The 19,851-nt window shown below is 38.9% G+C and overlaps 1 long non-coding RNA gene across 4 annotated transcripts in view; it reads right to left on the reverse strand.

Moving 5' to 3' along the window:
- The window catches only part of LOC102161969, an 87,801-nt gene continuing 68,811 nt past the window's right edge, over positions 862-19,851 (reverse strand). For 2 of the 4 annotated variants that reach the window (XR_002340256.1, XR_002340253.1), the window contains 2 exons: positions 5,803-5,901; positions 862-3,781 (listed from right to left, as the gene is read on the reverse strand). This is a non-coding gene — a long non-coding RNA (uncharacterized LOC102161969). Of the gene's footprint in view, positions 3,782-5,230; positions 5,902-19,851 lie in introns of those variants that run through there. The other 2 variants (XR_002340255.1, XR_002340252.1) reach the window with 1 other exon arrangement.

Genomic DNA, 19,851 nt, shown 5'->3' on the forward strand with positions numbered 1-19,851 from the left:
TCATTCAGGGGCTTAAGGATCTGGCATTGACACAAGCTGCGGCATAGGTGGCAGATGCAGCTCGGTTCTGGTGTTGCTGTGGCTGTGGTGTAGGCTGGCAGCTGCAGCTCCATTTGACCCTTAGCCTGGGAACTTCCATTTGCCATAGGTATGACCATAAAACAAACCAACCAATCAACAAACAAAAAAACAGTGACTGGGGGGTACTGGGGGAGCACCAGGAGAACCACTCTGTTTACTCTTTTTATTGTAGAGTAGGACTGGTATTTGGAATACTAATAAAGCAGTGTCTGGGTCTATAACTTCAGTTTTCGAAAGAAAGAGGCTTTGATGGATCATGCCCACTGATTACTGTCACTGTGAGAAGCACACACATACGGATTGTTCCCTGTGAAAATGAGGACTTTGTACAGACAGGCCGGTACAGTGGTATGAAAAGTACCTCAAGAGAATCTCTGGAGCAGCAGGACTCTTGATCATCCCATCCCTTGAAATTGAATCATTTATCTTCGGAGAGCAATAGGATCAATTTGAATGTGCTTCTCCCTATCTACAAGTGTGATTTCCGGGATTTCAGCATAACTTCCAAATTCCTTCCTAACTCCTGCCTCTGGTATCAACATCATTCCTCTAAGTGTCTGTTCTTCATTTAAAAACACAAGGTCGGAGTTCCCGTCGTGGCTCAGTGGTTAATGAATCCGACTAGGAACCATGAGGTTGCGGGTTCGATCCCTGCCCTTGCTCAGGGGGTTTAAGGATCCGGCGTTGCTGTGAGCTCTGGTGTAGGTTGCAGATGCGGCTCGGATCCCGAGTTGTTGTGGCTCTGGTGTAGGCCGGTGGCTACAGCTCTGATTAGACCCCTAGCCTGGGAACCTCCATACGCTGCGGGTGTAGCCAAAGAAATGGCAAAAAGACAAAAAAGTAAATAAATTTAAAAACAAAACAAAGCAAAAAACACGAGGTCTCAAAAGTACAAGGCTTTCATCTGTCATCAGACATGTGTTACTTGGTGTGAATGGAGGTGAAGGCCATGAGGAAGAAACAGGTACAACTGTGGAAGCCAGGGGAACAGAGAAAAATTTGCCAATTTCCCTATGTTGCCTAGGACATAATCTGGGAATAATGAGAACCCTGTCAGTCAGGAGTCACTGGGAGTTAATTTTACACACTAGTGAGTGGAGTATGGAAATAGCTGCCTCATGTCTCCTGTGAGCAGAGCCCATTACAGTCCAATGATTTTCCTAGCTATCACCCCTAGGTAAGCCTGAAAAGCCTTTGTGCCCAGTCCCTACAGACACCATGGAGAGAGAAAGAACGTAGGCTTTGCATTCAGAACAGTCTTAGGTTCAGATACAACTCATTCACTTACTGGCCATCGGGCCAAATCAGCCTGTCTCACAGGGTTGTCAGGAAGATAAAATGAGATTATCTAAGTGAAGAGCTTTGCACAGTGCCTGGTACACACAATGGACCCAATATACTATCAATCTGTTCTGGGTTCCTGCTGAGAATTCCACCAGGACCAAAGCCCAGCCTTGAACCTAAGCCCAGTCAGTTCTGAACCCATATCCTGCCAAATTCTTTCTCTAGGCTTGCACCCTGTTTTCTTGTCCTTTCCAGCACCAGGATAAAGCTTAAGTCTTCTCTGGTCGCCCCTCAGACTTGGTGATTTAAATCAAGGATTTTCAACCCTTCCTGGAACCACCTAGACTTAAAACTTCTCTGTGTGCGGAGCCTGGGGATAGGCATTTTTTTAAAAAAAGCTCTTCCTCACTGCAAGGGTCATCTCACTAAACCTCACTCATCATTGCTTCTAAACTGAAGCTCCTAGCAGGATGTGTAACCAGGACTGGAACATCTACCTTGCAGATAGTGGGTGCTTAATAAATGTTTATGGAGCAAATGAAGGTTTCTGTTGGCTGTTATATTTTCCTTACAAAGATATTAATCCATGAAAAATTAAAATAATGTTAAAATAATGGCACCTGCCAGACTGGTTTATGAATGACTAAAGCCTATTCTCTTTCAGGATGGATTTTGGGAGGCCAACTATTAGGGAGGACGCCCATGAGTACAGAGTTCTGTGGAAGGAAGCGAAATGACAGCACGTGGAAGAGTTTTATGAAGCGTGAAGGAATATTTGAAATAATAATGATGTTATGCCACCCAATCTTATTATTAGCACATTCTAATTTGTTTTGGGGAAACTGGAGTAAGCAATTTCTCATAGGTTACAATGTATGTCAGCAGGAAAGGGAAAAGTAAGAAAGGGGACTCTTTGCTATTCAAGCACAATAAAAGGACTCATCTCCCTCTCTCTCTGTCTCTCCCTTTTTTTTAACCTTTAAAAAATTTTTATTACAGAAATTTTCGAACATTTAAAGTAGAAAGAATAGGTATCTGTCACACAGCTTCAACTATTATCAATGTTTGTCTATATGTGATGCAAAAATAGGGCTTCTGAGTTTAAAGATTGTTTGAAAAGAATGTGTAAATAAATGCTTTAGGACTAGGTCAACATTCTTTGGGAAGATTTAGAGATAAAGCGTACTTCCAGAGCACATTTACATATATTTTTCAACATCTGGCTAACAATTCCTCTTTGATTTTGAATGATTACAACATCCCAAACTGCACAATCTCCTGATGAGTGTATATAATAGAGTACTTGTCTCTAAAAAAAAAAACTTATTTATTTTTAGAACGTTAGAAAATTGTGACTGTGTCCCCATCTGCGCTACAAAGGACCAGTGAGCCCAGTTTACTGTGGTTTCTGCATTTGATGGCTACAAATGAACCACCATCAAGCTAGTACTATGACAATCCAGAGGGAGACTCAGTGAGACAGGCTGCAGATCTGGTTCGGCAACTGCAGGAGGAGTCTCTGAGTGTGAAGGTTCATACTCTATGGCAAAACATTGGGGAGCGATTAGTAGTTTCACAATGAATATGAGCAATTTCTTGGGGATCACTATTATTTACTTGGCTCAATCATTTATTTAAGTACATGCTGATGTCACAAGGTTTAGCTTTTCTACCACGCTTTTTCTTCCAAGTAACCAGTTTGTATTTTCTGTTTTTAATACGAGGTCATCAGGTGTTAAGTTGTGCTCTTGAACGGTGGGAAGGAAAGTCTTAATATTAATGAATCCACTGCTTGAGAGGAATCCACCATATCATGCTTATTGAACATAGTTTCGTGTCAAATACATGGCTCAGTATGTTGAATGAACACGGTTGCTCCTTCCACGTATTTTTCTAACTGCTCATGTGTTTTAATACTACATTAATATGTTTATAGTCATTCAAAAAATTTCACCCATAACCAGTGTATTCTCCGCTGGTATTCAAATTTCGTGTCGATATTCTCTCTAACCCTCTGACCTAACAGTTCCTTTACCTTGAGCTCTGTGACTCCATCTCATTCTCCATCAAATCTTCCTTAATGGAGCCGCACCTTAGTTTTCACCATCATCCATAACGTCTCAGCATCTGAGACTTGCAGACTTGAAAAATTTCTTCCGACCACTACGTATCTGTCTCTCTCTCCTATTACCTCACTTTTTCCGATCTTCTCTTCCCATTTTCAGGCCAACTCCCTCTGCTCTTTCTCCATTTGCCAATCTCCTCAGCCTCTTAGGACCGTTCTTCACACCGTGCTCAGATTTGCATGCTAATGACTGGCCTCACTCATCTTCTGTCACAACTGTCCTGCCCAATCTCCAGCCCTGTTTAAGCCAACCATCTCTTTCTTGTTCCTTTTCTAGGCAGCTGAACAATTCTGGAGAAAGTAGACATAACCAGGTTGACTGGATGCTCTAAAATGTATTTTTTCCAATTTTTCTGGAAATTCCTTTTCTTACCTCTCATCGATTCACCTTTTTTTCTTTTTTTCTTTTTTTTTTTTTTTTTAAAGGGCGTACCTGTAGCATATGCAAGTTCCAGGACTAAGGGGTCTAATCAGAGCTGCAGCTGCAGTCTACACCACCACAGCAACGCCAGGTCCGAGCCACATCTGTGACCTATGCCACAGCCTATGGCAAGGAGGCCAGGGATCAAATTTGGATCCTCACAGCTACTATGCTTGGTTCCTAACCCGCTGAGCCACAATAGGGAATCCTCATCAATTCAACCTTAAAATACATATAGCCGTGGCTCCAATCTTCTGCACTCCCTTAACAATTTTTTTTTCTTTTTGGCTCTACCTGTGGCATATGGAAGTTCCTGGGCCAGGGACTGAACTCACACCACAGTAGCAATCTGAGCCACATCAGTAACAACACCAGATTCTAAACCCACTGAGCCACCCAGGAACTCCTGTACTCCCTTTAAATTTCTATACCTTCCTCCACCCTCTTTTGTCACCTACTTTATGGGAAGCTGAAGATCATCTGATATAAATACTATATCAATTTCACCCTGTCCAAATTATTACCCATTCCCTTTGTCTTCCCTTCAATCTGTGAAGACTTTTCCTGATTTCCTTCTAAGGCCAGTGTTTCCCTCTCTCCTTTTCTCTCTTCCTTCCAAGGGTCCTTCTTGACTTCGACCCCTTTCCATTTTCTCCCCTTTGTCTACTCTCCTTCCATTCTCTGTGCCTTTCTCCCTTGATACCTGCAAACATTTCTTTCCTGGCCTAATACTCTCTCTTGATTCTAATTTCTGTTCATGGTATTCCTATCCCTCTTCTTCCTTTTCATCCACAAATTAATCCACCTTGGTTTCTTCTCCCTCTTGATCTTCAACATCATCAGTTTATGGAAAGTCCTAAAGCCAAAACCTTTTTTATGGACCTTCTGCTCAAATTCTGTCTTCAGCAGAATTTGACAGTATTGACCACTCTTTCCTTGGAGCTCCGTTACATTCTTTTGGTCCTCCTGCACCATGGACTACTTTTGGTTAGTTTTCTCCCAGGATTGCTAACCTGCCCCACACCTCCCCTTCCTTAAAACAAGCCCTTTAAATGTAAGTTTTCCGAAGATTCGGTGTTCAGTCCACTCTATTTTGTCTTGACGGTCCCCTGGTAATCTCATCCTATCATGTAGCTTCATCTATCTAGCTACATATGTCATTCTTTTGTAAGAATGACTCCCAGCTCTGTACCGTTAGCCTTTATCTGTTTTCCTCTAATCAGACCCTGTTCCTCACTATATGCTTAGCATCCCACATTGATGTGTTACAGACACCTTAAAGTCTGATCTAAATTAAACTCATCTCTTTTCACCCCTGGTTTTCTTTTTTTTTATCTTGGCTAATCAATCCAATAAGGTCTCTTTCTACCATTATCTTTCAATTCAATCACCTCTGTTCACTACGTTTCTTCAGAAACTCATTAATTCTTGCCTGGACCATTCCATAGCCTCCTAAAAGATCTCCTTGCTTTCAGTTTGTTTTTCCTCCATTTAATGGAACAGCAAGTCAACTTTGCTATTCACCTGGTAAGTGCTTTTGCATTAAAAATACACTCTTTCCCATTCTTTGGCTCATTTAATTGTCTTTTCCCCCAATACCTTAAATGTGGGCTCTTGTGAACACTACCGTTCGAGTCATTTTCCAAAGGTTCAGATCTAAGCATGTCAGTTTGAGCTCAAAGACCTTCCTTTCCTTTCCTACTCATTGTCTTCTATAGTCAAAGCCTCCCATGATTTGGTCCAGATTCATCACTCTATCCTTATCTCCCACTCAGCTCTTACAGCCTAGTCTGTAACAAGTCCTTTTAAACAGACCCTGTACTCAGTTACTCTTTTTAAACTACTGCCTCTATCACTTGCCCTTCCTTTCAGACAGCTTTTGCAGGTTTACCTGGTTTTCAAAGCCTCGTTCAAATCATTCTCCTCCAAAATGCTTTCTCCAAAGTCAAAACAAAGAGCCTCTCCACATGATTAAGTACTTGGTTGATATCTGGAACACAGAGTTTATCACAATCAGTCTTGTTTCTCTTTTCCATTTTACCAGTCACATAGACGAGAGGGACAGACTAATTCATTTCTGTATCCAACCTAATGAATGAAAGCATAGTGAGGGCTTTATTTATTGAGTCATTGAATTCTATAGCAAGAGTTGCCTTGACTCAATTTATAGAATTAAGAATAAAATTTAGCTTATTTTAAGGAGCAAGATTTTTCTGTTGGAATTCCCATTGTGGCTCAGCAGGTTAAGAACCTGACTAGTATTCATGAGGATGCAGGTTCGATCCCTGGACTTGCTCAGTGGGTTAAGGATCTGGCATTGCTGTGAGCTGCGGTATAGGTCACAGACGTATCTTGGATCTAGAGTTGCTGTGGCTGTGGCGTAGGCCAGCAGCTGTAGCTCTGATTTGACTCCCTAGCCTGGGAACTTCCATATGCTGCGGGTGTGGCTGTAATTAAAAAAAAAAAAAGAAAAGATTTGTATGTTGTTTTTTCAATGATTTGTCTTTATTGTAATATGAAATTTCCATTCATAATAGAATTTCTACAGTTGGAATTATTCAATGGATAAAATTCATAATAGTTTGTTAAAACAAGTCATTGTCTAGTGTAATAAATAATAACATGTTAAAAGCATGGCACAGTGCAGGTGAAAGAATATGTTCAAATATCAAGGGAGTTTCTGATTGTAATTAAAAGAGATGATGTGTGTAAAATGCTTACTCATGCTCTGGTATAGACTAAACATTAGATAAGTGTTCCTAATAGTATTAAACAGAAAGTAACACAGCTGGAAAAAATAATTTCCTTTTCTCCATGTAGTCCAACTAATTTTGTGTGACAGCTGATACTAACTTTGCATTGGGTTTTTAGTCAGTCAGATAGGTCTTTTTATGATAATTTCAAGAGCAAATAACAAAGAGTAAGTCATGTGAGGAGATAGCATGATGTAATTACCCATGTGCACTATTGCTGAGGACGTCGTTTCCCTCTGTACCACTTGATATTCAGTGAAATAAATAATGGAGATAATTGTCACATTCCAAACAAAGACATCTGCTAAACCAGGCTACTCAAGCAAAGCTGTTTGCTACTGACAGCTTGTTTCAAATGTGAATGTTGCCATTAAGAAAAAATAGAGTTTCTGTATTTATCATATTACCTAATATGTTGTGTTGGCAATGTTTCATCTGGGAACCAAAAGAAGCATAGCTGATAATTAAATTCAACATTCAAACTTCTATATTTGCTTAAGGCACTATTAGAAGATCTTTACTTTTTTGTTGTTATTTTTATAAATGTAATATATCTATATGATAAAAATTAAAAATCCAACAATTAAAAATGGTATCAGTTGAAGGGTAAAAATCCATTCTCCCTACTCTCATTCCTCCTCTCTAGAGATCTGGAATCACACACTATGTAAAAACTGCACTAAATAATAATAATCAACCAATTTCACTTTATTTCATATATGACCTAGAATTTCAGAAAATCTCAATATTTATGACGCCTGAAGACAAATCATTACACCTTTTGATTTTTCTCCATTTTTCAATTAATATTATCATAATACAAAATTTCCATTGCAAAATGATGTTCCAAAGGACCCAGAAGAATGAAAGCTTTACTCTTTATTCCTTCATTTGATGTTTGATCACTAAGAAGTATCTGAAGCTGTGTCCCCTTTAGACCATGATGACAAAGGTCCCTGACCCTGGGCCCCAAACTTTTGAAGACCTTTCTCTTGCCTTTGTTTGGCCCTATCCCTGCCCATGGAGTGAGGTGTCTGTTGCCAAGAGGACATGCCTACCCAGAGCCTGCGTGTCCTCTATCAGACCTCACTTGGGGTAACCCAGACAGAGGAATTCCAATGTCACATGTCTAAGCAACTTCCATGGCTCCTTCCCTATCTCTATCCTCCCAAGGATAGGTAGACCACAGACTAGAGGCTAGGGGCCAGCTGCACTCCTCCTTCCTGTTATATATTTTTTTAGGATTTTTATTTTTTCTTTATAATTGATTTACAATGTTCTGTCAATTTCTGCTGTACAACGAAGTGACCCAGTCATTCACACACACACACACACACACACACACACACACACATTCTTTTTCTCACTTTATCCTCCATCATGTTCCATCACAAGTGACTAGATATAGTTCCCTGTGCTATACAGTAGGATCTCATTGTATATCCACTCCAAATGCAATAGTTCGCATCTACTACCCTAAACTCTCAGTATGTCCCACTCCCTCCCCCTTGCCCTTGGAAACCACAAGTCTGTTCTTCAAGTCCATGAGTTTGTTTCTTTTCTATAGAAAGGTTTGTTTGTGCAGTATATTATATTCCAGATACAAGTGATATTATATGGTATTTGTCTTTCTCTTTCTGATTTACTTCACTTAGTATGAGAGTCTCTAGTTCCATCCATGTTGCTGCACATGGCACTTTTTTGTTCTTTTTTATGACTGAGTGGTATTCCATTGTGTATATATACCACATCTTCTTAATCCATTCATCTGTTGATGGACATATAGGTTGTTTCCATGCCTTGGCTATTGTGAATAGTTCTGTAATGAACCTATGGGTACTTTTTTTTTTTTTTTTTGGTCTTTTTGCCTTTTCTAGAGCTGCTCCTGTGGCATAAGGAGGTTCCCAGGCTAGGGGTCGAATCGGAGCTGTAGCCACCGGCCTGTGCCACAGCTACAGCAATGCAGGATCCAAGCCCGCATCTGCAACCTGCACCATAGCTCACGGCAACACCAGATCCTTAACCCACTAAGCAAGGCCAGGGATCGAACCCACAACCTCATGGTTCCTAGTTGGATTCATTAACCACTGAGCCACGATGGGAACTCCAGGGTACATGAATCTTTTTCATCGAAAGTTTTGTCTGGGTATCTGCCCGGGAGTGGGATTTCTGGGTCATATGGTAGTTACTATATATTTAGTTTTCTGAGGTACCTCCATAATGTTTTTCACAGTAGTTGTACCAATTTACATTCCCACCAACAGGGCAGGAAGGTTCCCTTTTCTCCACACCCTCTCCAGCATTTGTTATTTGTTGATTTGTTAATGATGGCCATTCCGAACGGTGTAAGGTGGTACTCATTTAGTTTTGATTTGCATTTCTCTAATAATTAGTGGTGGTGAGCAATTTTTCATGTGCCTGTTGGCCATCTATATATCTTCTTTGGATAAATGTCTATTATTTTTTGAATGGAACTCTGAAGAGTCTGAGAAATCTAAATTCAAACCTAATCTTTTAGGTTGTTAGGAAGATGTCAAGGGAGGAGGATTTAACTATCTATTTAACAATTTGCTAGCTTGATTTCTAACTTTAAAATATTTAGATATATGGAACATTGACTCCAAAGTGTACTTTGACCTGGACCCCTTCAAATGTTAGGAAGTGGGTCTGATTTGAAGATAATGTCTCTGTGAAGCTCATATAATTAAGAGCCTTTCCATTCGAATTGTATTTCTAACAGCTCTTTGAAATAAAGGTAAAATGAGTCTTATTACTCTTCAAATCACTAGGTTTTTTTTTCCTAAATGAGAAACTTCCAATTTCAGATTATTTTTTCCTTCCAATATATACTGTTGAAATTGTGTGTGTGTGTGTTTGCCATTTCTTGGGCCGCTCCTGCGGCACATGGAGGTTCCCAGGCTAGGGGTCTAATCAGAGCTGTAGCTGCCAGCCTACGCCAGAGCCATGGCAATGCAGGATCCGAGCCATGTCTGCAACCTACACCACAGCTCACAGCAACGCCGGATCGTCAACACACTGAGCAAGGGCAGGGATCGAACCCGCAACCTCATGGTTCCTAGTCGGATTCGTTAACCACTGCGCCATGATGGGAACTCCTTTTTCTTTCTTTTTTTTTTTTTTTTTTTTTTTTTTTTTGGTCCTGTTGAAATATTAAGTGAAGGAATACCTTACTAGAGGTAGAAAAGAACTTGACTTTGTTAATCTTTTTCAAAGCAACAAACTTCTATTAGCTTGCTTTTCATTTCAAACCGTTTTTATGGATCTGCCACCTTTCTCTTACTCCTCTTTTTTTTTCTCTACCTATAAATTACTTAAGAGTTTTTCAAAACAGAAAATTTTATTTTGGCTTACCCTTTACAGAAAAAGAAACTGAGGGTATTGTGGAAGGGGAGCATGATGTTTCAGTTAAAGTGGCTTAAATGTTTTGGTTCTTACAAGTTTGGCAGGCTCAAATCAGCTGGGTTTTTTTTTTTTAATGCTTACTTTTAAAATGAATTTATAGAGATGCAGAGGGAAGAAAGATTAGTCATTTGGGGAAGTGAGTTTTTCTCAATAATAATCACATTTTACCCACGGGAGCATTTCATTATTTATTCGTAGAGGATCCTATAGGCCAGAGTCAATAAAATTAAATAGGTATTGCATTCACATAGTTTGTATGTGTGTCTGTGTGTGTTCTCCTTCTTCCCACTTCTTTCTCCATCCCCCCTGTTTTACCTACTTAATCCTGAAAGTGACTACTGTTATTAGGTATGGTGTGTGCATTACTTATTTGGGCAAATACAAGTACTTATACAATTGTTCTTTTCATTTCATAGCCTTGCAGATCTTTCCTTAACAGTTCAGAAAGAGCTTCCTTTTTCTTTCCCAAACATTGCAAAGAATTATCCCATCATATGGCTATCCTATAATTTTTGTTAATAACTTTTTTTTTTTTTTTTTGCGTTCTAGGGCCCCAACGGGAACTCCTAACTTTCATTTCTTTTTGTTTGTTTGTTTGTTTGTTTGTCTTTTTAGGGCTGCATCTGCAGCATATGCATCTTCAAGGATTAGGGGTCACTCAGAATTGGAGCTGCCATAGCAACGTGGGATCCGAGCCATGTCTGTGACCTACACCACAGCTCACAGCAACGCAGGATCCTTAACACTGAGCGAAGATGCTTAACCCACTGAGCGAGGCCAGGGATCAAAGAGCGTCCTCATAGATACTAGTCGGGTTCATTACCACTGAGAAATGATAGGAATTCTGTAACTTTCATCTCTTAAGATCAGTTTTAATATTTACAGAAATATTATGAGGATAATACAGAGAATTCTCATATACCTGTTTTCCCCTATTATTAAATTTTACTTTAGCATGGTACACTTGTTATAATAATTATTGAGCTAATATTGATCCAGCATTATTAACTGAAGTCCATGCTTTTTCAAATTTCCTTAGTTTTACTGTTTTCTTTTCCAGGAGCTTATGTTATATTCATGCATCATGTTTTCTTAGACTCCTTTTTTTTTTTTTTTTTTTTTTTTTGTCTTTTTGTCGTTGTTGCTATTTCTTGGGCCACTCCTGCGGCATATGGAGGTTCCCAGGCTAGGGGTTGAATCGGAGCTGTAGCCACCGGCCTACACCAGAGCCACAGCAACGCAGGATCCGAGCCACGTCTGCAACCTACACCTCAGCTCACGGCAACGCCGGATCGTTAACCCACTGAGCAAGGGCAGGGACCGAACCCGCAACCTCATGGTTCCTAGTCGGATTCGTTAACCACTGCGCCACGACGGGAACTCCCTTTAGGCTCCTTTTGACAGTGACAGTGTCTTAGACTTTCCTTGGTTTTGTTGACCTTGATACTTTTAGGGAGTACAAGTCAGGTGTTTTGTAAAATGTCCCTCAACTGATATTTATATAATTTTATTTTATTTATTTATTTTAATTTTAATTTTTTTAAATTGTTATTTCCCCAATACAATTTTTTCCCCTCTGTACAGCATGGTGACCCAGTTACACATACATGTACACATTCTATTTTCTCACATTATCATGCTCCATCATAAGTGACTAGACATAGTTCCCAGTGCTACACAACAGGACAAAAACATTTTGTATAAAAAGTCTTTTGATGAATGGGAGTTCTTGTTGTGGCTCAGTGGAAATGAGCCCAATTAGTATCCATGAGGATGCGGGTTCGATCCCTGGCCTTGCTCAGTGGGTTAAGGATCTGGCGTTGCTGTAAGCTGTGGTGTAGGTTGCAGATAATGCTAGGATCCCATGTTGCTGTTGCTGTTGCTGTTACTGTTGCTGTACCTGTGGTGTAGGCAGGCAGCTACAGCCCCAATTTCAGCTCCTAGCCTGGGAACTTCCAGACATCACATGTAGGGCCCTTAAAAAAAAAAGTCTTTTTTGATGAATGCTTGATCCTCTCCACCCCTCCCCTCCACAATCGTTTGCTATTACTGCCAGTGCTGCAATGAGTAACAGTGCACATCAGCCACTTCACATGTTGCTGGTATAAAGGATAAACTCCCAGAAGAAGCATTGGCAGGTTAAAGGATAAATGCATTTGTAATTTTGATACAACTGCCAAATTGCCTTTTAATGAGACATGTCAGTTTATACGATATGCATAAAAGCTATGCCAACAGAACATGTTGTAAAATGTTTGGATTTTTGCCTGTCTGATAGGAGAAAATTGGTATCTGAGTGTGGTTTTAAAGTTTTAGTAACATTTATTATGAATGAAGATGAAGTATTTTATATGTATTATTGCTTTTTATAATAGATTCTTTTCCATTATATTTCTTAAGTGGTTTTTTGTGTATATGAAAGCTATTGATTTCTATATAATAGTTTCATAAAGTAGAGGTTATTTCAGCTCAGTATCTCAGGGATGCTTGCCATGTACCCCCATATTAGGTCTTGTACTCATATATTGAATCTTGTTCTCAAATGCAATTGTTGTTAACAGATTGGTTTCTATCTAGCCATAATTACATACACAAAAGAAACTGCTATTAACCATCTCAAGAGATGTCCAAGGAAGCTAACATTTCTGGCTTCTAGAAGAATAACTTTCTGTAGTGCGCTCTCTTTTCCATCCTGTACATTTATAATCTAACATCATCTAGGACAGGCCCTCATCCTTTCTGTGGAGAGCAGAGCTCATCACCCAGGTATAGAAAAGTGACCTCAGCACTACTCTCATGTTATCAGAAAGCTGCAAAAATACAGCAGTAATGTCTATAATGGAGGCGTCCATCCAGGTTTTAGCAAAATCCTGCAAAGGAGGAGTGATGCATTATAATCGCTCTAGGAAGCAAATTAATTCTGAAAGATTCTGAAAGAAAGGATTGCTATTCACTTTTCATCTTCATGGAGAACCCTCATGTGTTTGGGAAGATTTTATGAAGGATCTGAATAATAAGCTTTTCAAACACAGATGAGGACAAAAATCACAGCTTTGAGGATGGGAGAAAAATCACACGGCTTTTTTCTTCCACCTAATTTATTTTAAAATTCAATTATTTGTTAATATCAATAAGATTCATGGATATTTGCTTTATTCTATGAATTATAATACAGTGCTATTGTTTTTTATTTCTTGTGAAAACTGTTTCATCTTTGGTCACTGGGAGTTCTTTCTGGTTGGCCCCTATGTCTTTTTAATATGCTGCCATTGGTTTCTGAATACTGCCTTACTTTTTTGGCATCACAAGATGCTCCAGACATACCTTTTATTTTTCTTGCCCCAGCCCTGAAGTTAGCCACTTTTTCAAAAAAAGAACTTAAAGTAAAATCTTATGATATAAATATTAAACAGTTTTAAAAACATAAAATTTAATTTTCATTAAAACTTTTTTTTTATTTTATTATTTTTATTTTTATTTATTTTTTTTTTGTCTTTTTGCTATTTCTTGGGCCGCTCCCGCCACATATGGAGGTTCCCAGGCTAGGGGTCGAATCGGAGCTGTAGCCACTGGCCTACACCAGAGCCACAGCAACGCGGGATCCGAGCCGCGTCTGCGACCTACACCACAGCTCACGGCAATGCCGGACCCTTAACCCACTGAGCAAGGGCAGGGACCGAACCCACAACCTCATGGTTCCTAGTCGGATTCGTTAACCACTGCGCCACGACGGGAACTCCAATTTTCATTAAAACTTTAATTTTTTAAATTAAACAATGACAAGATGACACAATTTTTTCCATTAGAATCTGGCTGCCACTTGAATTTGAATTACACTTCTCCCTTCAGTCTGAGGTTGATAGCATTTATCAGATGAGCACAATATTATATCATGGAGCAGTGGAAGGGTGTTATATTCAAGGCAAGCAAAATAAAATTCACAGTATAAAGATTAAGAACATACATCCTAGTGTCAGATTGGCTAGGCTCAATTTTTGTTTTTGTTTTTAGGGCTGCACCTGTGACATATGGAAGTTTCCAGGCTAGAGGCTGAATCAGAGCTACCTACCCATAGCCACAGCAACTCAGGATCTGAGACATATCTGTGACCTAAACTACAGCTCGTTGCAATGCTGGATCCTTAATTTACTGAGAGAGGCCAGGGATCAAACCCACATCCTCATGGATACTAGTTGGGTTTGTAACCCACTGAGCCACAACGGAAACTCCCTGGGCTCAAATTTTAGTTCAAACATTTACTAGCCATATGACATTAGGGTAGTTGCTTCTGTGTGTCTCAGTTTTTCATGTGTAAAAATGAAGTTAATAATAGTACTTGAAATGTTTAGAAGAGTTCTGGGCACATAATACACATAAACGTTTTTTTACCACCAGTTTACAGTGTTCTTTAAATCTTACAAATGATTTTCAATTATATTAGCTCATTTTTATCACCAATAGCATCCGGTGTATTACTATTTCAAACTTTCAGAAAAGGAAGCTGAGCTTTTGAAAAATTAAGTGATTTTTTCAGGATCACACTGCTTGAAAGTGACCAAGACAACTGAAACTCTAATCATCCAGCAGCAAACTCTAGCTAGGAATGTAAGCATCAACCGTGGAAAGTAGAACATTAAAAACTTATAATAAGACATGGATTTCCTTCTGTGGCACAGTGGGTTGACATCTGGCTTGTCTCTCTGGAGGCACAGGTTTGATCCCAGGCCTGGTGCCGTGGGTTAAGAATCCAGCGTTGCTGCAGCTGTGGTGTAGGTTGCAACTTGCAGCTCTGGCTTGGATTTGATCCCTAGCCCAGGAACTTCCATATGGCGTGGGTGCGTCCAAAATAGAAAAAGAAAAAAAAAAAAAAAAACAAACCAAAAAACTAATAGGACAAAATTCCAAATTAACAAATTACCTGAGAATGCATAGTCCTAAAGTCAGAACTTCAGTGAGGTTTTTTTTTACCTGAATCTATCTGGATTTCTTAACCTGGTCTGGGACAAAAGCTTTAAAAAGGATTAAAAACAAATCCTGATATATTTATGCAAAATTGTGTATTTGTGATTTTTTTTTTCTGGGAAAAGTGTTCACATGTTTTGTCAATTCTCTAAGGAGTTTGTAAACCCCAAAAGGTTAAGAACTTTGGCTGGACTTCCTGAATTCTCTGACAAGCCACATACATAGAGCGGTTATTCTGGTTTTGTATGTTTATTTGAAGAGCCATATTGAGGCAATTCTCATCTTGATGGGAAGATAGCTAAATATTTTCTTATATGTTTTTAAACTTTTTATCATGGTAATTTTCAAACATTCACAAAACTGCAACTCCTACATATCCATCACTCAGTTTCAAAAATGTTCAACGTAGAGCCAATTTTGTTTTATCAATAACTCTCAAACACAAATGTTCCCCCCTTGATTATTTTAACAAAACCTCACTGATTTCCTTAATCTGAAGATAATCTAGATTGTCATGTAACTAAATCTCAATATAATCCCAATGTACCATAGAGAACCAATCGTGAAGTCTATTACTCATTCAATTATTTATTGATTCAACAAAGTTTTATCATGTACTTAACACTGTATATTGCAAGGCACTAGAGGAGAAAAAAGTATAAGGAAGATTTTCGATAACCTTAAGAAATAAAATATCACATCATGTGTTACCTTTTGAAATTCTAAGATTTGGGCCTTCAGATGCCTCAAAAATAGCTCAAAGCCAAAAGTTAGAATTCATCCTTGATTTCTTACCTCCTCCCTATTAAAGCTGTAAGTCCAATCAGCTGTATTTCCAAAATATGTATGTCTCTTCATCTCAGTTGGTGTTACCTTAGCCCTAGCCATTGCTGGCTTTCTGCCTGCACTCTGAAGACTCTTTCAACTGGTTTTCATATTTTTGCTCTTGTCTCTCCATATTCCATTGCCTTTGCTCAGAGAGATATGAACAGAAACACTGAAAACAACATGAATGCCCCTTAGCCAAAGAATGGATAACTTTTAGTATTTTAATATAAGAGAATAGTTCAATCCCTGGCCCCAGAACCTCCCCATGCCACGGGCGTGGCAAAAAACAAAAACAAAAACAAAAACACTGAATAAGAACTCTATACATCAGTGTGAATAAATCTCAAAAAAGTATAATAGATGGGAAAAAGACCAAACTGAAGAATATATTCAGAATGGTACCATTATATGAAGTTCAAAAACACACAATGTCAATTACACCTTAACAAAAAATGCAAGGCAGTGTTACACATATTGTTTATGGATATGTATGAGCGGTCGTGAGGGGAGGCGGATAAAGCACAAAGACATGTACGAGATTTATAAACATAAGATTTGGGACATGAACTACCTTTAAAGAGGGAGGGGAACAGGACCGAGAAGGGTACCATGGAAATTTCAACTGAATTTAATTTCTTGAGGGATTCATTTTCTTGTTATTCACACATTCTTGGATATCAAAAATATTTTATGATTATTGCCTTTGGAATGGATTAGCAATGCAATCCTGCTGTGTAGCACTGGGAACTATGTCTAGTCACTTATGATGGAGCCTGATCATGTGCAAAAGGAGAATGTGTACACATATGTATAACTGGGTCACCATGCTGTACAGTAGAAAAAAAATTGTATTGGGGAAATAGCTATTAAAAAATGATAATAAAAAAACATAAAAATCAAATCAAGGCCACAGAATTCTCCAGTGATTTCTCATTGTTCTTTAAAAGAAATCCAAACCTCTTACCAAGGTACAGCAATGGGTCCTATATGATCTGACCTTACTGCCTCCTCTCTTCTCCTCTCCCTATCAGTCACCATGTTCTGACCTCATTGAAAGTGTTTCTGTTTCTTGAAGAAATCACGTTTGTTCCATCCTTAGGACCTTCGCACTAGCTCTTGCCTCTACTCTTAGGACACTCTCCCATATATCATCAATTGGGATTCTCATTATTCAGGTCTTGGCCCAAGCAAGTCCTGGGTTGACTATTGAATTAAAATGGCCCTCACTTACTCTGTTGGGTTTTTTTCTACATATCACCCTTTTATTCCCTCAACAGCACTCATTACCCTTGAAGTTCTGTCCTTTTGTGTATTTATTGACCGACTTCTACTGGGGTGTAAGTAGAACATTCCTACTTGTCTGTCTGTCCTACTGTTACATCCCTCGCAATTACAACAGTGCTTCATGCACAGGAAGCACTTGATAAATATTTGTTGAATGAGCCAATTTATTCTTATTCTTATTCTGAATAACCAGAAAAATCTCCACCAGCTTCTGTTTGTAAAGGAATAGAGCCTAGAAACTAAACTACCTTTTTTTTGCTTGTTTCTTTTCCAGCTGTTATGGGTTTTCTTTACTACAATTTGCATCAAAGAATAATAAATCAAAGTTTGTTTTTTGATGATAGACACTGATATCAGCTCCTTTTCATTGTCCCTAATGTGAACTATAGAATTTGATAATGTAGTAAGTCTCTCTGTACTTCAATGTACTGTCATGTATCTCTTGCTGAGCCATATTGCTTTATCTTCTATTTTCTTGGCAATGCTAAATCCGGAAACATGTTTTAAACGACCACTTCCTTCCTAGATGATAAAAGTAATCTCAAGGGCATTTTGTCACATTTCTATTTGTCATAAATAGAACTAGGAATTAATATTGATATTATAGAATGTCCTTAAAGCATGCAATCCTTAGTGAATTCAACTTTGGCCTTTTATAGACAATGGAGATTCTTTTGTCAGGAGTGTCCCCTTGATTAGGACCGATTTCTCTAAGGAGCAGCTCTGATCTGCAGAGGCTTCCCTGAGAAAACACAGTCTCAGGATGCATAGCTCCCTCAATTTATTTTCCTCTGGAAGTTACTTCAAGTTTTCATTTTTCTAATAAAGGTATTTCTTTCACATTTGAATCTATGCTGCACTTTTCTTGACTTCATCCCCTTGATTCATATAGCAATTCAAAAAATCTTCCAAAGCCTGATAGGTTTAATCTTTGGGTAAAAGATAAACATATATGCTTTTCCCATTTCTGGCTAGGTCTAGCTCTTTAGCTAAGAAACAGCATATGTCTTACATTAGAGAATCTTATCAGACTCAGAAGATGTACTCCCATTTCCTGTTCATACCACGCATATACATGCTGTGGAGCGAAATTATAATCATAGCTGCAATGCTATTTTTACAACGCAGTTACAGTTTGAGCTCCTGGCTCCAGTTTAGAACCATGACCATATTGCCACTTTCTCCCCACAGGTGCTATTTTATAGTTTTGTGTGGCCGAACTAAGAAACATCCTTCCGGAAACCAATAAACCTTGCTACCTTGATGGGAAATTTATTTGGTAAATGAGATGTACAAAAAGTTTCTTTGAAAACTCAATAAAGACTCTGAAGTCTAAGTTGCATTCATTTTTTTAACAGAGGAGGGTGAGGGACAAGTCAATCTGACATGCTAATGAGGAAACAACCACCTTATTTTAGAATTATACAACAACCTCGATGCATCCTTAAAACCAAGTAAAAGCAGAGATTTTTGCATTTATATTACCTATTTAATCTGCGGGGGAAAAAGTGCCTTGCAAAATGGCGTTTGCTTATTTATTGTTGGTGGGGATTGTTATTGGCCAGTTTTTGTTGGCTTGCTTGAAATAATCTGACTTGCTGCTTATAACTACTAAATTAGCTAGATAGTTCTGTGCTGTACAGGTTCAACCATAACCTGTTACTGGTTTTCATATGTAAAAGGTTTTTTTTTTTTTTGGCCACAGCCTCGGCATGTGGAAGTTCCTGGGCCAGGGATCAAACCCTCGTCACAGCAACGACTGGAGCAACTGCAGGGACAATGCCACATCCTCAACCCACTACCCCACAAGGAAACTCCAAGTTTGGGGATAAATAATGTTCAGAAAGGTCCTCCTCCTGGTTTCATAATTCAATTTAGAGACAGAGTGCTCCAAAGGGAGAGAGAGGAGAGTGAATGAAATTAGACCTAGGAGGCAGACCTTCCATTTGACAGAAATGTTTATCACTTAGAGTAGAAACGCGCATCGATAAAAGGATGGGTCAGCAAGCCAGAATAAAGCCCTTACAACTGTTTCGCTGGAGAAGAGTTACTGAAGTAGTTCTTCATATGCTACAACTCTAACGTTCCTCTTCAGAGCCCTAATTTTGGCATCAAGACATTGGATCATTTGGGTTCAAACATCTGTTGTTTCTGGATGGCTTTAAAATTCCATTGCAAGCTCAAAAATGCTCAAATTGCAAAGCATGTCCTTATGAGAAGTATCTACTTGGTGTATGCTTGCCCTTCTCTCTCACGAATCTTCCACGAACACTTCATTTGGACCTACAATTTCTGCTCTGTTTCTCTATGTGTAGCAGTAACATGAAGTGTTTCTTTTACTCAGATCCCAGTTTCGAAGATTCAATTTTGGACATGGAATGCCTTTCCCTGCTAAGTTTATTCTTTATGTGTTTGGAATGCACTGGAATGTATGTTAATACTTTTCAAAGTCAGGACCTGCTGTTTTTTCCCTCTTGTACTTGCCATTGCCTGACTACTCCATACCAATTTGTTAGAACTTTGCAAGTTCTAGCAAGATTTTTTGGAGAAAGATAATTGCAATCAGACAACCCTTAAAGGGCAAATGTAGTACAAACTTCTTTTTCTGAGAAATAGTTGCATTATAGCTTTTTTTGTTTAACGATTCCATGAAGCATCCCAACTAAGAGATATGATTCCAAGTGGAAAAT

This window comes from Sus scrofa, chromosome 18, assembly GCF_000003025.6.
Source record: "Sus scrofa isolate TJ Tabasco breed Duroc chromosome 18, Sscrofa11.1, whole genome shotgun sequence".
Lineage (NCBI taxonomy): Eukaryota > Metazoa > Chordata > Mammalia > Artiodactyla > Suidae > Sus > Sus scrofa.